Source organism: Molossus molossus, unplaced genomic scaffold (genome assembly GCF_014108415.1).
Source record: "Molossus molossus isolate mMolMol1 unplaced genomic scaffold, mMolMol1.p scaffold_m16_p_4, whole genome shotgun sequence".
Lineage (NCBI taxonomy): Eukaryota > Metazoa > Chordata > Mammalia > Chiroptera > Molossidae > Molossus > Molossus molossus.
In genome coordinates this window covers 43,828,107-43,846,717 of record NW_023425377.1, presented here as the reverse complement: position 1 = coordinate 43,846,717, position 18,611 = coordinate 43,828,107, and the positions used below count along the sequence as shown (strand labels likewise).

General features: G+C 40.8%; 1 protein-coding gene across 2 annotated transcripts in view; it reads left to right on the top strand.

The window, feature by feature from the left end:
- Nucleotides 1-3,217: 3,217 nt before the first annotated feature.
- The window catches only part of CDC42SE2 (CDC42 small effector 2), a 137,768-nt gene continuing 122,374 nt past the window's right edge, over nt 3,218-18,611 (top strand). The window contains exon 1 of one of the 2 annotated variants that reach the window (XM_036282029.1): nt 3,218-3,236. The gene's annotated coding sequence lies outside the window, so the exon portion shown is untranslated. Of the gene's footprint in view, nt 3,237-11,931; nt 11,951-18,611 lie in introns of those variants that run through there. The other variant, XM_036282030.1, reaches the window with a different exon arrangement.

Sequence of the window (18,611 nt, the reverse complement as noted above, 5' to 3'; positions counted from 1 at the left end):
CTGTATGTGAAAAATAGCTGGTATCAAATTTTAGAAAGTAGTTTTAAAAAATATTAATAGCATACCTTTAGGGAAAAAAATCCAATTGTTTTAACATTTTTGAAGAAAAATTTATTTAAGTAAAAGATGGGAAAATCAGGCCAATGCGGCAGCTATATGAGCTCATGAATAGGATAGCAGTTGGTTAGACCAACACATTGTTTGCTGTTGTCCTTGATATTAATGTTTCCATTATTTGTTACAATACAAACATACCATGTTACTTTTGTTGAGATAATCTTCTTGTTTATGAACTAGTAAGTGTAACAGTTTTGTACTATAACAGTTGCCATTTATTTTTAGCAGTATTTTCAATATATATTTTGTGAACAGTGTCTACTTTCTACCCTGTCCTTTTGTAATAAGCTTTTATTTGGTAACAATTTTAAGGATAGTACAGGCACAAAATATTGACTGTGAAAAATTATTTGATATTATTGTGATTTATATTTTGAAATTGATGAAATACATTGTCAATGTTTTTTGTTTTAAAAAAAAAATTTTTTTTAAAATTTTATAAAAAATAATTCTGCCCTAGTCGGTTTGGCTCAGAGGTTGGAGTGTTGGCCCACACCAAAGAGTTTCGGGTTCAATTCCTGGTCAAGGGCACGTACCTCAATTGCAGGTTCAATCCCTGGCCCTAGTTGGCATCCTACAGGAGGCAACCAATTGATGTGTCTCTCTAACATTGATATTTCTCTCCCTCTCTCCCTCCTTCCCACTCTATCTAAAAATTAATGGAAAAATATTCTCAGGTTAGGATTTTTAAAAAAATCCAAATTGTAAGGAATAATCTGTAGCCCTAAATTGTTTTAAATCATAAAGGATAAATTAAGTATGTAAAGAGACTATGCTATAAATATAATACTGAACAAATAATTATACATACGGACTTTTATACAAAAGGTATCCTACCATTAAATACAATTGCCTTCTTAATTTGACTTTTCCCCCCTCTACTGACAGGAGGGGTATATGAATAGCAACTAAAATGAGATATTATCAAGGTATTCAATTATATATGATATAAGCCAAATAGGGAAAATCTAAAAATAAATGTTTACTTAATATTAACCTTTATGAATACATGATAGGAACTTAAGGCATTCACACAGGATGACTGCATTTGTAATTCAAAGGAAGCCATGTTCAGAATTTTCTGTTTTGTTTGTCCTAGGAAATTTTTAGAATTAATATACCTTTGAATTTCACACCAGGTTTCCTCTAGTTTATCACATTACTCCCACTCAGTGAAATAAAATACCAGGATATAATTGGTTAGGAAAATTGCATTAAATGTCAAATTATCACTGTACTTAGGATAACTAGAAAATCAAATGCTTATGTTGTTATGTAGATAAAGCTCTTATGGTAGTAAACCGATAGAAATTGGAACCAAGAGGAAGTTTAAAATAAAAAAATTGGTCATTTTTTTTGTTGCTTTGAATTTTTTATTATTTTGAGGGGCTTAACATTTTTTTCCATTTATTGTAGGCACTTGGGATACATCAGTTGAACAAAACACACAAAAAATCAATCTTCTATTGGAGAAGTCAGACACTAAAAGATAAACATACAAAAATACATAAAGATTGTTGCAAGGTTCAAAGAGTCATGGGAAGAAAAGAAAAAGCAAGGATTGAGAATTGGGATCTGGACGGTTGCAATTTTAGATAGTGTGGTTAGGCTAAGCATCGTTGTTAATGTGAAATATGTGCAAGGAGTTAAAAGAGGTGAAAGTGGAATTGGGGAAGAATGTTGATGGGAACAGCTTTGGCAAAGACCCTAAGTAGTAGTTTGTCTGGAGAATTTCAGCAACAATGAACAGTTGGAGCTGGAGTCAGAGTGGTACAGGAAAAGGCAAATCCAAGGGCGTTGTAGGACAGTGTAAAGACCCTACCTTTAACAAGGAATGAAATAGGGAGCCATTGGAGGTATATGACTAGATGAGACAGGAACTGACTTCTCGTAAGAGGATACTCTCATTGTTGTTTTGACAATAGACTGAGTTAATGGTAGGCTGGGAAATCATTAAGCAGGTGAGTGAAGGCCAGAGAAATGGAAATAGTGCAGGTGAGAAGTGGTCTGATTCTGATTTAATTTGAAGTTGCAACCAACAACAGGTTTGCTTGACAGATTGGAGGAGATGAGAGAATGAGAGGAGCCAGAAATGACTGAAAATTTTTGGCCTGAGTAACTAACTAGAAGGGCTGTGGCATGGATTTGAGTTGCTTTCTGTGCAAGGGGAACTCTAAACTTAGGGGAAAGAAAACCAATATTGTACTAATATAGTCAAGTGAGATGGGGAAGATGTACATGACTATATTCCAAGTATTGTAGGCTTGAAAACTTCTGACATTTTAATAAAGTGCTGGCTGCTAGATAGGGGCACTCGTGTGTTTCTGATTTTGGGAATATGTAAAACGTACAATTAAAGGAGTCTCAGAGATCCAGTAGACAACTAATGTCACACATTTCAAATGCCAGGTGGATGTTGTCGCCCGTAAACCAGTTATTGACGGTTTCAACGGCTCTTATATTTACATTAAACAAAAAAAGCTTCCAAAAAAGCAGTGGTCCGATGATATCTGGGCATCTCTCAACTGCCACCCACTGACAAGACAACTAATCCGGAGGCTCAGTACCAGCCTCGCTCGCCTAGGAGCATCCACCGCCCAACTCGGAGCGCAGGCACCACCTCTCCGCGCGGTTCGGGGAGGCGGGGCGAGCCGCCGCCGACCGCCGAGGGCGGGGCGGGGCTCCCGCGCGTTCCCACCCAGCCTTAGTCGCCATCTTCTGGCTCATCCCTTTCCGAGCATGCTTCAGCCGCGGCCCTCGGTCCTCCGCTCGCCTCGGAGGGGGCTTCTTAGTCCGGGTAGATCGAGGGTGCGGCACGTCGCTCGGGTCCGGGGAAAGTCCAAGCCCCAGGCCGGCAGGGGGCGGGGCCGGCGGACAGGGGGCTCGGCCCGCACGGCGGCAGCTGCGCGGCGGCGCGGCCCTCCCGCCGCCCTGGGAGCGCGCCCCGCCTCTCGCCCCGCCCTTCGCCCTTCCTACGCCGGAGCCTAAGCGGGGAGGGAGGGGCCAGGAAGCGGTGAGTGCGCCGGGGAGCGCAGCTGCGGGCGTGGGGGTGGTAGGAGCCGCGGAGCCGGCGCTGAGAGCGGCTGCGGCCGGAGCGGGCGGCCGAGACAAAGACGACGGTGAGTACAGCGCAGCCCGGTCGCGCACCGGCCTCCCCTCCTCGAGGTCGGGGCCTGTTGGACGGAGGCCCGAAGCCCCGAATGCCTGCCGCCGAGGGCTCCGGGGCGAGCGCGGCCCGGCCCTGCCCGCCGCGCGCTGCGGACCGTGGGCTGAGCCTGCGGCTCCATTTTCAGGTCTGGGTGAGGTCCTCATGTGGACCCTGCCTTTTGGTTTTCTTCCATTTTCTTTGAGAAATGATTATTTGCTCAGTTCAAAATTCACGGGAGGCGGGCGGCTGAGGAAGCCCACCACCAGCCGATGTGAAATGGAAATGAAGAACCCCTCCCCCCCAACTTTGCAGGTCTGGAAGTCGGGAGGGCGGCGCAGGGGAGGGCGGAGAGGGCCGGGTCCACCAGGTGAGGGCTTGGGAAGGGCGGGGACCCCCTGCCCGGGGTCCGGGAGGCTCGCCTGACGCGTCCAGCGTGTCCCGCCCGCGGGTGTCGCCGCGGCTGTTTTTTGGCCCTGGAATGAACGCCCGAACCACCTTCCCGGAGGAGCTCTAGCTACTCTTACAGGTTGTTTTACCCAGCGCTTGTTGCTTTAGTTGTGATTTCAGGTAACGTGTGTGGTAGGTGGCAGCTCGCTGATGCCGCATTAATAGCTGGAAAGGAACCCCAGTGGCCTGACTTCTTGTGTACAAGAAACAACGTTGAGATTCCTCTTTAGCTACTATTATTTTAAATGATAAGCGTTTGTAGGGGAATTTGGTGCTGATGGTCAGTTTACAGAATTTACGTGTTTTGTTAAAGGGCTTGGCATACAGTAGATGCTCAGTAAAATAAGTAAATGAATGAATGAATCTTGAAACATCAGACAAAGCTGGTCTTACATCTGGTAAAATTTAGGCACATACCCTCTTGACTCTAAGGAAAAAAAAAACATTCGCAAACAACCTGTAGTTTATTTATATGCTTGCTTTTTGTTTTTACCCAACATATACGTACTGTTGATGAGTGATCAGTTATTACTACCAATATTACCGACGTAGAAAATGTTTGAAATGTGGAATTTCTCGTCTTGAGGAAAGTTGATAGACATTTTCTGTTTCCTAAAAATAAGCCTTATTTCTAATTTTCTTTAAAAAGAATGGAGACAATCAGAGGTGCTTGGATTGTTTTTTGTTCTTTTGAGATCCAGTTTTCAATTTCATTATGAATAAAGAAGTTAATGTGCTTTTAAGGGGCTGTGGTATGACCTCGAGTTGCTTTTTGAGCAAGGGAGAACTCAAAGGAAAAAAGAAAACTAATGCAACATTGATATGATTAAACGTCTTCATTTACTCAACAGATACTCATTAAGCGCCTTTTATGTATTGACACCTGTATTGGATGCTGAGTTTCTAGGGGCAAACAAAACCTACATTTTTTTTTTTTTTTTAACTTGAGTGTGAAGTTCTTTCTTCATTATCGGTGTTGCACATGGGGACTTTCTTGTATCCCTAGTGCCTACTTAAAGTTGGGAGATCCCTGACCGGTTTGGCTCAGCGGTTAGAGCGCCACCTGCGGTCCCGGGAGACCCGGGTTCGGTTCCCGCTAGGGGCATGTACCTCGGTTGCAGTTTGTCCCCGGCCCTGGTTGGGTCGTGTGGGTGGCAGCCGCTCGATGTGTCCCTTTCACGTCGATGTTTCTCTCTCTCTCTCTCTCTCCCTCCCTCCCTCCGACTCTGAACAAAATATGGAAAAATGTCCTCGGGTGAGGATTAAAAAAAAAAAGTTGGGAGAGATGGCAGGTGAAACTACAGGAAGTGTAGATCCATAGCAGTCTGTTGAAAGATAGGCTTTATAGGGCTAAGATTATTGGATTACATTTTCATATTGTCAGTTATAATAAAATCTTTCTACAATTTAAAATGAAGAGTGGAAGAGTTAACAAACTAGTATTTTTATTCTGTTCCTCTTCCATATTAGATGATTTTGGTTCAGTGTATTTATTGAAAGGGTAATGCACTTCTGGTTCTGTTTTCTGTAAATAATCTTTGCTATGGAACATTTTCTATTTTTAAAACTCTCCAAGGAGAAACAGTGGATTCCTTTTCTATAAGAAATGGTTTTAAATAAAGCACCTTTTCAGAAATTTTATTTTGACTTTTTATTCGTCATGTAAAAATAGTATAGTATTGACTTGATAATGCTGAAAAGGGAAAGACTTAGTAATAATTTGTGATTTCTATATATGGATTATCCCCCCCTAGCATTACAAGTGTGATAAAAAGAGAGAGGATTTGTAGTGTTGTATTTATTTATTTTCCTCACCCAAGGACATTTTTCTATTTTTTGTTCAGGTAGAGTGGGAGGGAGAGAGAGGAACAGAGAGGGAGAGGAACTTCGACGTGAAAGGGACACATTGAGTGGCTGCCACCTGCACAGCCAACCAGGGCTGGGGACAAACCGCAACCGAGGTACACGCCCCTAGTGGGAACCGAACCCGGGTCTCTTGGGACTGCAGGCCAATGCTCTAACCGCTGAGCCAAACAGGCCAGGGCTAGTGTTGTATTTATTAATTCTGAACATATATGATTTAAAAACTACTTATTTTATTTGGCATCTTCAGAAGTCCAAATTAATGTGCTCCAAAGTCAATCTTGATCATGACAAAATAATGCAGATTAATTTTTTTTTAATCCTCACCTGAGGATATTTTTTCATTGATTGTGGAAGGGAAGGGGGAAGAGAGAGAAAAAGAGAAAGTAAGAGAGAAAGAGAAACATCAATGTGAGAGAAAGACATTGATTGGTTGCCTTCCTGCAGGATGCCAACCAGGGCCAGGGATCAACCTGCAACCCAGGTACATGCCCTTGACTGAAATCGAACCTGAGACCCTTTGGTCCTCAGGCTGACACTCTAACTGCTAAGCCAAACTGGCCAGGGCTAAAATAGTAATTTTTTTTTACAGCTTTTGAATTTAGAGTGAACACTTTTGACTTAATGTTTATAAGGAAATGTGTACATTCAAATAGAATTTCAGATTTTTAGACTTACTGGCTGTTAGCTTTCTATGGTTGTTTCTAGGAATAAATAATAAGGGAAGTAATCCTTCAAATTTTAGTGGTAGAGAGTTGTGATAGTTTTTCTTAAAATGTACATTTTTATAGAGTTATTTGACAGTATATTTCCAATAGGCTGGTGTTGATGAGAAATCTAACAGTAAAGGATAATAGTGATGGTGAAGAACAATGGAAGCAAGCTGTGATATGTTGAATAAAAAAATGCTTGGCATGTTTTATTTGGATAAGAACTTCATCAGAGTTCTTGACAATCAACAGCATTGGCACAGGTTAAAACAATTTTTTTCAAGAAATTAGAACCCATGATGACTAATTTTTTGTACCTTAAAAAAATAATAAAAGTGTTTTAAAACTATTCCTACCTTGGAGTAGTTCATAATGTTCTGAGGCTAAATAAATTCCAGGATCCTCCTATTTTATAATTGTTTGAATATCTGAAATGTTGGTTCCTTCTTCATCAGAGTATGTGTGGTATTTGAGAGAGGGGATTTTGTTTTTGTTTTTTTTTTTTTTTTTTTTTTGGTTTTTTTTTATCCTCACCCGAGGCTATTTTTCCATTTTTTGTACAGATAGAGTGGGAGGGAGAGAGAGGAAGGGAGAGAGAGAGAGAAACATCGACGTGAAGGGACACATCGAGTGGCTGCCACCCGCACGACCAACCAGGGCCGGGGACAAACTGCAACCGAGGTACGTGCCCTTAGCGGGAACCGAACCCGGGTCCCTCTGGACCGCAGGCCGACGCTCTAACCGCTGAGCCAAACCGGCCAGGGCTTGTTTTTGTTTTTTTGTAAGACCCTTTAGAATAACTTAGAAAGTGTTTCTTTTATCAATTCTAATTAATAAAGTGATTAAGAATAATTCAGCCCTGGCCGATTTGGCTCAGTGGTTAGAGCATCGGCCTGAGCGTTGTGGGTTCAATTTAGGTCAAGGGCACATACCTTAGTTGTGATTACATTCCTGGCCCTGGTTGGGGTTGTGCAGGAGGCAGCTAGTTGGTGTGTCTCTCTCACATCGATGTTTCTCTCTCTCTCTCTCTCTCTCTCCTCCCTCCCTCCCTCCCTCCCTCCCTCCCACTTTATCTGAAAATCAATGGAAAAGTGTTCTGGGGTGAGGATTTAAAATAAATAAATAAAAAAGAATGATGTTGATATGGCACATTACAGCTGTGTCCATATTTGCCTGAATAGATTATGAGAGAATATCAGTTAGCATTGTTATAACTAATTTCTCACATATATTCTCCAGGATAGGTTGCTATTTTGTGTTTAGGTCCCCCTTGTCTGTTTTATCATAAAAATGTCTAGGTTGCTCAACTGCTTTAGGATGAATCTGAGATACTTTGTTAAGGCTTTATAAGATTTTTCTCACAGTTGCAAATGCATATTGATTTTGATTTGTTACAGTGTTCTAAATCTCAGTTCTCATGAAAGAAATATTTTAACATTTTATTGAATGTTAAATGTCAGCTCTGTCTCAGAGGGGGATGTTATGGGTTCCCTCTGCAGTCTTCAGAGGAATTGAGTGAAACATTCTTATCCTTAATACTTACTAGTGAGGTGAGGGCATTTATTCTGATTTGTTATTTCATACTGCCTGGAAAAACTTGGAATGTAGCTTGTTAATAAATAACTTTATGTATCCTGTTTCCTCAGTTCATAGCTTAAGTATACTTGAACCTTTCTATAATACTAGCAATTAATGAACAGAGCAGGATTTAGCTGAAACTGCACTGGGGCCCCATCCAAAGGGAGTTTCTGAACTGAAAGCCAAAGACTTGGTAATTGTCTTTATCCTGACACTTTAAAATAATTGTAAGTGTATTTTAGTCAAAATGGGTTATAATAAAACAAACTCCCTCTTTTTACTAGAAAGCATTACACAACTCCATTTTAAATTTAGGTGTCTTTGGCCCTGGCTGGTTTGGCTCAGCAGTTAGAGCGTCAGCCCACTGACCAAAGAGTCTCGGGTTTGAATCCGGTCAAGGGCATGCACCTCGGTTGCAGTTCGATACCCGACCCTGGAGGCAACCAATCGATCTGTCTGTCTCCCTCTCTCCCTCACACTCTATATGAAGATAAGTGGGAAAATATCCTCGGGTGAGTATTTAAGAAAAATAATAATAATGTAGGTGTCTTTGAACATGACTAAATGATAAACACCAATACAGTGATACCTCGGTTCTCGAACGCCTCGGATTTCGACCAAATCGGTATTCGACCAGGAGATTCGAGAAACTTTTGTCTTGGAATCCGAACAAATATTTGGAACTTGAACTTCCGAGATGAGCCGAGTTGAGCTGAATGGCGTTCATTCGGCCCAGCGCGCCTTGCTTGCGTCATCAGTGTGAGTGCAGAGAGAGAGTCACGCTTTGTGGAGAGAGTCACGCTTTACACTGAATTTAACCCTTAGACATACTGTACACTTTTATTTCTTGTTGAGACTTATGTTTTTCTACATATTATATACAAATTAGGCCAGTAAATAGGCATTTTCTGGGGCTTGGAACGAATTAATCCAGTTTCCATTATTTCCTATTGGGTTTCATTGCTTCGGTTCTCGAACAATTTGGTTCTCGACCGTCCTCCTGGAACGAATTATGTTCGAGAACCGAGGTATTTCCATTTTGCAGCTTACCTACTTCGAAATTCATGCTAAGGTTTCTTATTAAATCTTTATGATTGAATTTTTATAAGCATCTTCTAAAACAAAATCATTTTGTTTTATTTGACTTAATTTATTTTTACTTTTTGTTTAATAAAGAAAAAATGATTTTTTTGTATATTGAGCATTGTATATATTTTGCATCTGATATGTAATGAGAACTCATGGATGTTTGTGGAATTGGTATGTTTTTTTTTTCTTTCTTTTTTTATAGTCACCCGAGGACATTTTTGCATTTATCCTCAGACAGAACGGGAGGGAGAGAGGGAGGAAGAGAGAGAGAGAAACATCAATGTGAGAGAGACACATCGAGTGGTTGCCACCCACACGATCCCAGCCGGGGCTGGGGACAGACTGCAACCGAGATACATGCCCTTAGCGGGATTCGAACCCGGGACTGTCTGGTCTGCGGGCCAATGCTCTTACCACTGCAGCCAGGGCTGGAACTGGTATGTTTAATGGATGGGACTTGATACAAGTTTAAGCAGAAAATGACTGACTTTCTCTCACTATACCTTGGAACCCTTCCTATAGATTAAGTCTTTCCCTGCCTCTCAAGCTCTTAGGAAGATTAGATAGCTTTTCTAGTTACTTTGGTAATAAAAAGTGTTCTGCTCACTTGTCAGTAATAGTCTTATTTTAGTCATTAGAAGGTACAGTTCAGTATAATAATCAGTGTTCAAACTCTTAACACAATTTAGAACTTTTCTTCCCTGTTTCAGAACTGATTCAGACCAGAAGTCTGCTTTGGAGGAAGAGTCGTAGTAGGTTTCTCTTTTTTACTTTGCCAGCTCCTCTTCAGTATGCCATCCTCACCTGTCCAGGGTCCAGCTCATGGGGAAAGGAGATTTGGGGGAAAGTACGGTTTCAGTGTGGCTCATTTTATCCTGATCTGGCATTGGTCCCTTCAGTTGGTCAGGTTGTTCAAAGCTGACTCTCTCCAGGAGTGCTGGAAATGGTTTTCTTGGGGGCTCTATGTCTGGGAACCTCCAGCTGCGATTATTCCTGTGCTGTCATTCTTCTGCTCCAGTCCCTTAGCCTTCCAGTTTCCCTCCTCTGCAGACTGACTTTGCTTAGGAAGAAGCTTTGCTTTAATCTTGAAGTTTTATAGCATTTTAACCAGATCTACCTGTACTTTTCATATGACACAGTTTCAGGCATTTCACCAGGGCCTCATCATCCAATTTTCCAGCTCAGCTCATTCTGTCGAGCACCCTCACTAAACTACCAGTAAGTGCTTCCATGTCTGGGACCTACATCCATTGCTACTATCATCTTTTTACCGTCCCATGGTCCACTATTATGATTTCTCCTAATTATACACCCTCAGTTCCCTGATAGCACTTCTCCTTTCATTGTACTCATCTGGCAAACTCCAGTTCATCATCTAGTCTGGCCTGTACCTGGCAGTTGACTGTGCTTTGATGAAAACACACTCATGCCGACTGGGTCCTCTTAAATTCACGATACTGACCTTAGGAGGGCCTTTCCTGCTGCCCACAGTCACTCTGCACTGCCCTGAATGACTCCTTTGTACTTCTTTGAGCCGCTAGCACCTCTTTTCTCCTCTTCATTTTCAGCTGATGACCTTGTTTCCTGTGTATTAAAAATAAAAGCAATCAGAAGAAAACCTTTGCATGTCTCCTTGCATCTGCACCCATACTCTCTGCATTTCCTATTGTGCTGTGACCATTGCCTCTGCACTTACCCTTGGTGTTTATTCCCTTTCTCCTGCGAAGGACTTTGAATCACTTCAGTATTCATCCCATTTGCCTGCCTGCCAATACACTGCATCATCAGTGTTCCCATGTCTACTGGATTATTCCTCTCAGCATATAGATATGCTGAAATATTGCCTATCTTAAAAAATAACAACAAAAACTTCCCCGGAACCACATCTTTCTTCAGCTATTGCTCTTCAAAAGAGTTATTTGTGGGGTCACCAGTACTCCCAGTCTCTTTGGGTCCCCTACAATCAGGATTTTTCTTTTCTACTCTACTATAACTGCTCTTGTTGAGATTACTAGTGACCTCCTTATTAATAAATTTCCTAATCAATTCTCACTGGAAGTAGCAACAGCAGCATTTGACGTGGTTGAAAATTTATCATCTTTGAAACCTTTCTTCCCTTTGCTTCTGAGACACTGTTGCTTATTTTCAGTTTCTTTTGGTGGTTCCTTTTTGTTGCCCCAACTTCTAAAACACAATAGCTCCGTGGTTAGACCTCTTCTTTATTTATATATATGTAGTCTTGTTGTGAACTCATCCTGTCTATTCTCTAACTGAAATTATCATATATTTCAAAATAAAAATGTTATTTTTAGTCTGGATCTCTTTCCTACCTCCAGACTTGTATACCCAACTGCCTAATCAACATTTCCAATTAGACATCCCAAATAATCTGTCAAAACTGAACAACCATCCTCCATTCTCTCTCCCTCCCCCATCTCAATGATTGTTCCTTTTCTGGTCTTCCTCATCTTGTTAAATGTCAGCAGCATCTTTCACTTTCTCTGGCTGAAACCTCATAGACATTTTTGACTCCTCTCTTTCTTATACTCCATGTCTAATTCAGAATAAAGTAGCATGAAAGTATATCCTTCATCCACCTTAAGATCTACCTTGAGAATAAATATAACCACAATTTGCTGTCTTCAACTGCTGACAACCTCTCTGAGCAGCCATCCTCTCTTGCCAGTGTTATTTTAGTCTCCTTTCTGGTCTCCCTGCTGCTTTGCTCTTTTCTGTTCTGTGTACAGCAACCAGGACGACCCTTTTGAAACGAAAGCCTGATTGTTTTATTTTTTGTTCAAAACCCTTCAGTGGCTTTCCATATCATTTAGAATAAAGCCAGAATACAACAGTGTGTATGGGCCCACCGTCATCTGTCTTTTCTTGCCTCTCTCACTATGTTTTACAGATTCTCTGTGGCTTATTCCTTGCCAGCCACATGGGTCTCCTTGAAGTTTCTTGAACCTGCCAAACGTAGTCTTGTATTCATGTCCTTAGGGTAAGAACTTTGTTTTATTCACTCCAGAATCCCCAATATTCCTAAGAGTGACTGGCACATGGTGGCCACATCTGCTAAATGAATGACTGCTTATCTTCTTATTCACGTCTTTGGTAATAGCTTATATGTATGTTTCTGTAATTAAAAGTATTTTACCTAAAACCATATAGTCTCATAGAATTAAGTCAAAACAAATTTAGATGCAAGATAAGTTTCAAATCAATTTTTGTGTATGAAAAGTGAAAATACACAGGAAAATGGTAAGGGTCAGAGGAGGTAGGAAAGGAACAAAGAGAGGCAAGTAAGGTAAATGGAATAAAGAAAAAGAAAGCCTGATTTATAAATAGGATGACAACATTAAAAAAATACAAAACTATTTTTGGTTTGTCCCATATTTCTTTTAGACTATGTTTCTTGAATTCTGACTGTTGCTAATTTACATGGACTTACATGCTTCAAGTTGTACTATTTGAATATCTTTCTTTTATCAGGGATATGGGCTCCAGTGAGATTGGGAGCCAAAACTTAGCTGCTTTTCTATTGCTAAACTTTTGTTAAAAAAGCAGTTACTATTACTGAGAAAGTAATCTACCTGACTATATTCTAGCATTTCAGTTCTTGGTTGAAAGCTCAAAGAGAAGTCTCATCATTTTTAAGGAGGAATTTTCAGCGTACAAAAATTTGTTAGTAGGCTCTGTCCTCTCAGTACTGCGCTATTTACTGATCCCTCAAAAAATGGGTGACAGTTATTGTATTTCTGTGGCAAGCTAGCAGCTAGCGACATTAATGTACACAATTCAATGGAGAGTAATACATGCATATAAATATTTGTGCTTTTAGGTGAAAAATACTTGCATATATTTAACTGCTTTTTTAAAACTGCAATTTGATTTTTAGGTGAGAAATGAGAGTGCAAGGGAAATTAATAGTATGTAAACTTTCAGTATTTCATTCTGCTGAGACAAGAGTTTTTAAAACTTTTTCTGAGCTATAGGTCTCATTTCCTGTTGGTTGATTAAACAGTTTTTTTTGTAAATCCTTTAAATAAATTGTTGAAGTAGGTGGCTTAGTAGAAGTTACTGAATGAATAGATACGTGTTTATGTGTAAGCATAAATTATTCTTCATGAACCAGTTTAAACATTTCCCTATTTTTTTGCAATATGCAGTAATTTACATCTTGGTTCATTTGTTTTATGGACTTTCATCTGGCCACAATGAGGAATTAATTGTCATGGCTGTTAGAGGTGTGGACATATGTGTGTTTATATATATCTTCACAGATTTTGGTATGCAAATATAATTTAAAGTTGCATATGCTTGCTATTTTATTTTAACCCCTAAACAATAATATTTATAAATAAGATTTAGTATTATATTTTCTTTCGCATTAAAATATGAAATGAAAATATAAAATTTTCATATTAAAGCAATGGCAATGATAATTTTTAAAATTTTTATTTATATATTATGTGAAGTTATTTTGGATGACACACTACAAGTGTTTGCCTATGATTTTGAATTAATCTATTTTGTGGACGAGGTCATCTTTGTTAGAACTTAACATTGACCTATCTGAATTCATATTAGCATTTCACATTTGAAATCTGCATCTTGAATTAATACGATACTTACTTCTGAGCTGATATACAGTCCTGCCACTAAGTTTATTTCAGCTGTATCCATAGTTTGAGGCCTACCATACTAGACTGCTTAACTTCATAGTATTCTAGGTAGATTGTACTGAGAAAAGTGAATTCAGTTAATAGGCTGTGACCTAAGTTTCATAAGGGATCATTAAAATAATACATTGAAGTATGATTTCAGCCCTGGCCGGGTGGCTCAGTCCATTGGAGCATTATCCTGTACACCAGAAGGTTCAAGTTCCATCCCCATTTGGGACACGTACAGGAGGCAACTGCAACCGTCAATGTTTCTCTCTCACGTTGCTGTTTCTCCCTCTCTCCCACATCCCCCACTTCCTTCCCCTCCCTTAAATCAATAAAAATTTTCTCAGGTGAGGATTAAAAAAAAAAGTATGCAGCCCTGGCCAGTTTGACTCAGCAGTTAGAACATTGGCCCAAGGACTGAAGGGTCATGAGTTCGATTCCTGGTCAAGGGCACCTACCTGGGTTGCAGGTTTGATCCCTGGCCCCGGAGGGGGTTGTGCAGGAGGCAACCAATCGATGTGTCTCTCACATTGATGTTTCCCCTTCTCTTTTTCTCTCTCTCTCCCTTCCTCCCTTCCACTCTTCAAAAGTCAAAGAGAAAATATCCTTGGGTGAGGGTTAACATCAAAAAAAGTGTATGCATTCATTCAACACATTTATCAAACTACTCTTCCCAATCCACTCAGAATAAAATACAAACTATACTCACCCAGAAAATACAAATTCACACTTTGTCTGTATGATGTGGCCCTGACAATCTCTCAATATATCTGACCTTTGCTCACCACTCCTAGCTACATTAGCTGTCCAGCTTCTCAAACATGCCATGCATGTTCTTGCATTAGGGCTTTTACACAAGTAGTTTCTGTTCCCCCAGATATTTGCAAAGTTGGTTCCTTATCTTTAAGATCTCAGCTTAAATGTTACCTCATTTCTTAACCACTCAGTTTAAGATAGCCCTCCATCATCATCATAGCATTCGGTCAGTTCCTGAAATTATGTATTTTAAATTTTTCTATTGTGTCCCAAAATGGATTATAAGCTTTATGAGATCAGGTAGCTCCTTTGTCTTGTTCCTTGCTGTCCACAATACTTGGCACCAAATAGGTGTGAAAAAAATGTTGAATGAATGAAACAAGGTCTCATCTAATTTTTCTTGTGAATGAATTTTAGGGTACTGATATATTAAACTGTCAAAAGTGTATTCTTCTAACCCAGTAAAGTAGAAAACTGGATTATTCAGACAGAAACCTATTTTGGAAAAAGATGAGAAAATTGGGGAACTGTTCTGATCCTTAGATCAAAGTAGTGGGTGGAACAAGTGGTTTTGGAGTTAGTTGGTGGGCTGATTGTGAACATTTCTCCACTTCTGTGTGTTCAGTGACATCATGTTGTCATCTTGAAACTGGCTATGGTGGGGACTAATTTACAACATGGGAATCAGCAAAAGCTACAAATCAGGGCCTTTATTCCAGAGAGGTGGCTGTTAAATATGTCAGCAGATCCCTGGGTGGGACCATATGAAATTATTGTATTTATAGGCAAAAAATGCTTGAATATTGATAGTTTCTTATGGTTTAACCTAGTAGAGTTACTTATTCTGGTTTGATGATCATTTCTTCATGGGAGTCAGTGAAATTGCCTCAGTGCTTTCTTTACCTTGTTTGTTATTCTTTCTAATTAAAAAAATATATATCTTTATTGTTGAAAGTATTAGAGATATTTCCCCTTTTCCTCCCATTGACCCCACTCCTGCCTCCCTCCTGCCTTCCCCACACTATTGTCTGTGTTCATTGGTTATGCATATATGCCTATAAGTTCTTTGGTTTACCCCCCCCACACACACACACACCCCTTTCCCTTTGAGGTTTGTGAGTCTAACAACCAATTTATACTTCTTAATCCCTTCACCTTTTTCACCCATTTCTCCAACCCCCATTTCCATCTGGCAACCAACAAAAAGTTCTCTATCCACGAGTCTGTTTCTGTTCTGCTTATTCATTTTGTTTGTAGACTCAGTTGTTGATAGATACGTATTTGTTGCCATTTTATTTTTCATATTTATTTTCTTCAAGAAGACCCTTCAACATTTCATATAATGCTTATTTGGTGATAATGAACTCCTTTAGCCTTTTCTTGTCTGGGAAACTATATATCCATCGATTCTAAATCATAGCTTTGTAAGATAGAGTAATCTTGGTTGTAGGTACTTGCTTTTCATCACTTTGAATATTTTTTGCCACTCCCTTCTGGCCTGCAAAGTGTCTTTTGAGAAATCAGCTGACAGCCTTATGGGAACTCCCTTGTAGGTAACTGCTTTTCTCTTGCTGCTTTAAGATTTTCTCTTTGTTTTTAACATTGTGCATTTTAATTATGATGTGTCTTGGCATGGGCCTCTTTGGGTTCATCTTGTTTGGGACTCTCTCTGCTTCCTGGACTTGTATGTGTGTTTCCTTTACCAAGTTAGGGACGTTTTCTGTTACAATTTTTTCAAATTTCAATTTCTTTCTCTCTTCTTCTCTGGCACCCCCATGATGCGAATGTTGGTATGCTTGAACTTGTCCCAAAGGCTCCTTACACTATCCTCATTTTCTTTTGCTGTTCTGATTGGATGTTTTTTGCTTTCTTATATTCCAAATCAGTGATTTGCTTCTTGATGTCACCGACTTTACTGTTGATTCCCTGCAAATTATTTCTTATTTCTGTTAGTGCATTCTTCATTTCTGTCAGGCCCTTTTTCAGTGCATTTGCGGTCCTCACTAAGTTCCTTGAGTGTCCTTATAACCAGTTTTTTGAACTCTGCATCTGTTAGATTGCTTATCTCCATTTTGTTTAGCTCTTTTCCTGGAGTTTCGTTCTGTTCTGTCATTTGGGACATATTTCTTTGTCTCTTCGTTTTGGTAGCCTCTCTGTGTTTGTTTCTATGTATTAGATGGAACTGCCACATCTCCTAGGTTTGATAGGGTGGCCTGTTGTAGTAGGTGCCCTACAGGGCCTGTTGGCACAGCCTCCCTGATCAACCCAGCTGGGCACTTGAGGTGCACCCCCCATGTGGCCTGTACACCCTTAAGTTATAATTGAGTCTTGGTTGCTGTTGGCACATCAGTGGGAGGGATTTGCTCAAGCTGATCTGCTGCAAGGACTGGCTCTGCCCACTGACCACCGACCTCTGACCACCTTGGAGGATTAGCTGTGTAGGGGCCCACCACACAGAGCAAGACTTACTTCAGCCGGGCTCTGGTACCCCCTGAATTCATTCATTGAGTGTCTTGCTTGTGGAGGTGGTTGGGTGGTGGTGCTTTGACATGGTCTGAGGCTTTACACCACTGGGTGTGTGGGGTCTATATGGCCTGCCAGGAGGCTCAGGTCATGGTCAGCCACTGCCTGTGTTCTACCTGGGGCCACCAGGCATAAGCAACAAAGCTATTTGCAGATGGCTGCTTGTGCTGAGCTTGAAGGTGCCCAGTCAAGGCCAACCTGTGAACAGAGGCTGGCTGCTTCTAGTGCCAGGACTTGGAGCCACATAGCGAGAGTTATGGGCCTCACTGAGGCTGGGTACTTTTTGTCTGAGAGATTTCAGGAAAACCCGAAGCTTGAGGCCAGACATGCCATTCCTTTGGTAAAACCACTGGAAACAGCTTGGGTGAGTCCCAAAGTTGGGTGGGGCAGTGTCTCCGGGAATCACCAGGATGGGGCAAACAGTGTGAGCCAAGTTGCTGGAGTCCCAGTTATGGCACCCATCTGCCCATCCCATGGGTGAAGGGCTCACCAAAGCAACAAGGGCCTCCACCAGCACATCTCTCTGGGAGAAAGCTCCCTCTCCAGCTCTCACCTTGATGCCAAACAACTCAGTTCTTCCCCGTGAGTCTCTGGTGCCTTTCAAGCTGCTTCTCCCATGCTAGAGTGTACAGGGTGCAGGTCCAAGTAAGTTCGTGAGCGGGCCCTTTGAGAGGAACTGCCTGGGACTCCAGCAGCCCCAGCCTCTCAGCCTCAATTCCTGCTGGTTTTTACAGCCAGAAATTATGGGGACTTCTCTTTCTGGCACTGGGACCCCTCGCTCCTCAGGAAGGGGGGGTCTTCACTGCTGAAGTGTCCCTCCTGATTTTTATCCACCACACGTGGATGTGGGACCAGCCCGTCTATACCTCCACCCCTCCTACCACTGTGAATATGGCCTCTTCTTTAATTTTGTAGTTGTAGGACTTCCATTCAGCTCAATTTCAGGCAGTTCTGAATGATGGTTGTTCTGTAGTTTAGTTGTATTTTGATGCAGTTCTGGAAGGAGGCGAGTACCATGTTTACCTACACTGCCATCTTGACCGGAAGTCCTGCCTTGTTTATTTTTCAAAATAGATTCACTTCACATCTGATGATTACGTCTAGATTCATTTAATGTGTAAACTGTTGGGTATTTATGTGTTTGTATATTAATTGCTTCCATGTGTACCAAATTGTTTAGCTAGTTTATTTGAAAGCAGGCACAGAAGACCTTGACATGCCTCTCAGGGTGTTCTTTCTTTTTTTTTAATTCTTACCTGAGGATATGTTTTTATTGATTTTATAGAGATAGGAAGGGGGAGAGACGAGAGAGAAACATCAATCGGTTGTCTCCCTTATGTGCCCCAAGCGAGGATGGAACCCACAACTTAAGTATGTGCCCTGATCAGGAATTGAACTTGCAACTTTTTTTTGTACCAGATGATGCTCCAACCAACTGAGCCACCTGGCCAGGGTGAGGGTGTTCTTAATTTTGTTATTGATTGTTAAGCCCACTGAAGGGTGTTCCTTTTTTAGTGAAGAAAGCAGAGCTGATTTGATTTGAGTCATATATTATTAGATAACTTTTTTCCTTTTCATTTCAGGATGTTTTATATAAATACATATGAGTTTGTTTTATTTTCCCTTGGCTTTTTTCTTTTCTTCTTTTGCCCATTACTGTCCTCTAAGTCTTTACCTACTCTGTCTGATTATTTATTTTCTGCTACTCTGTTA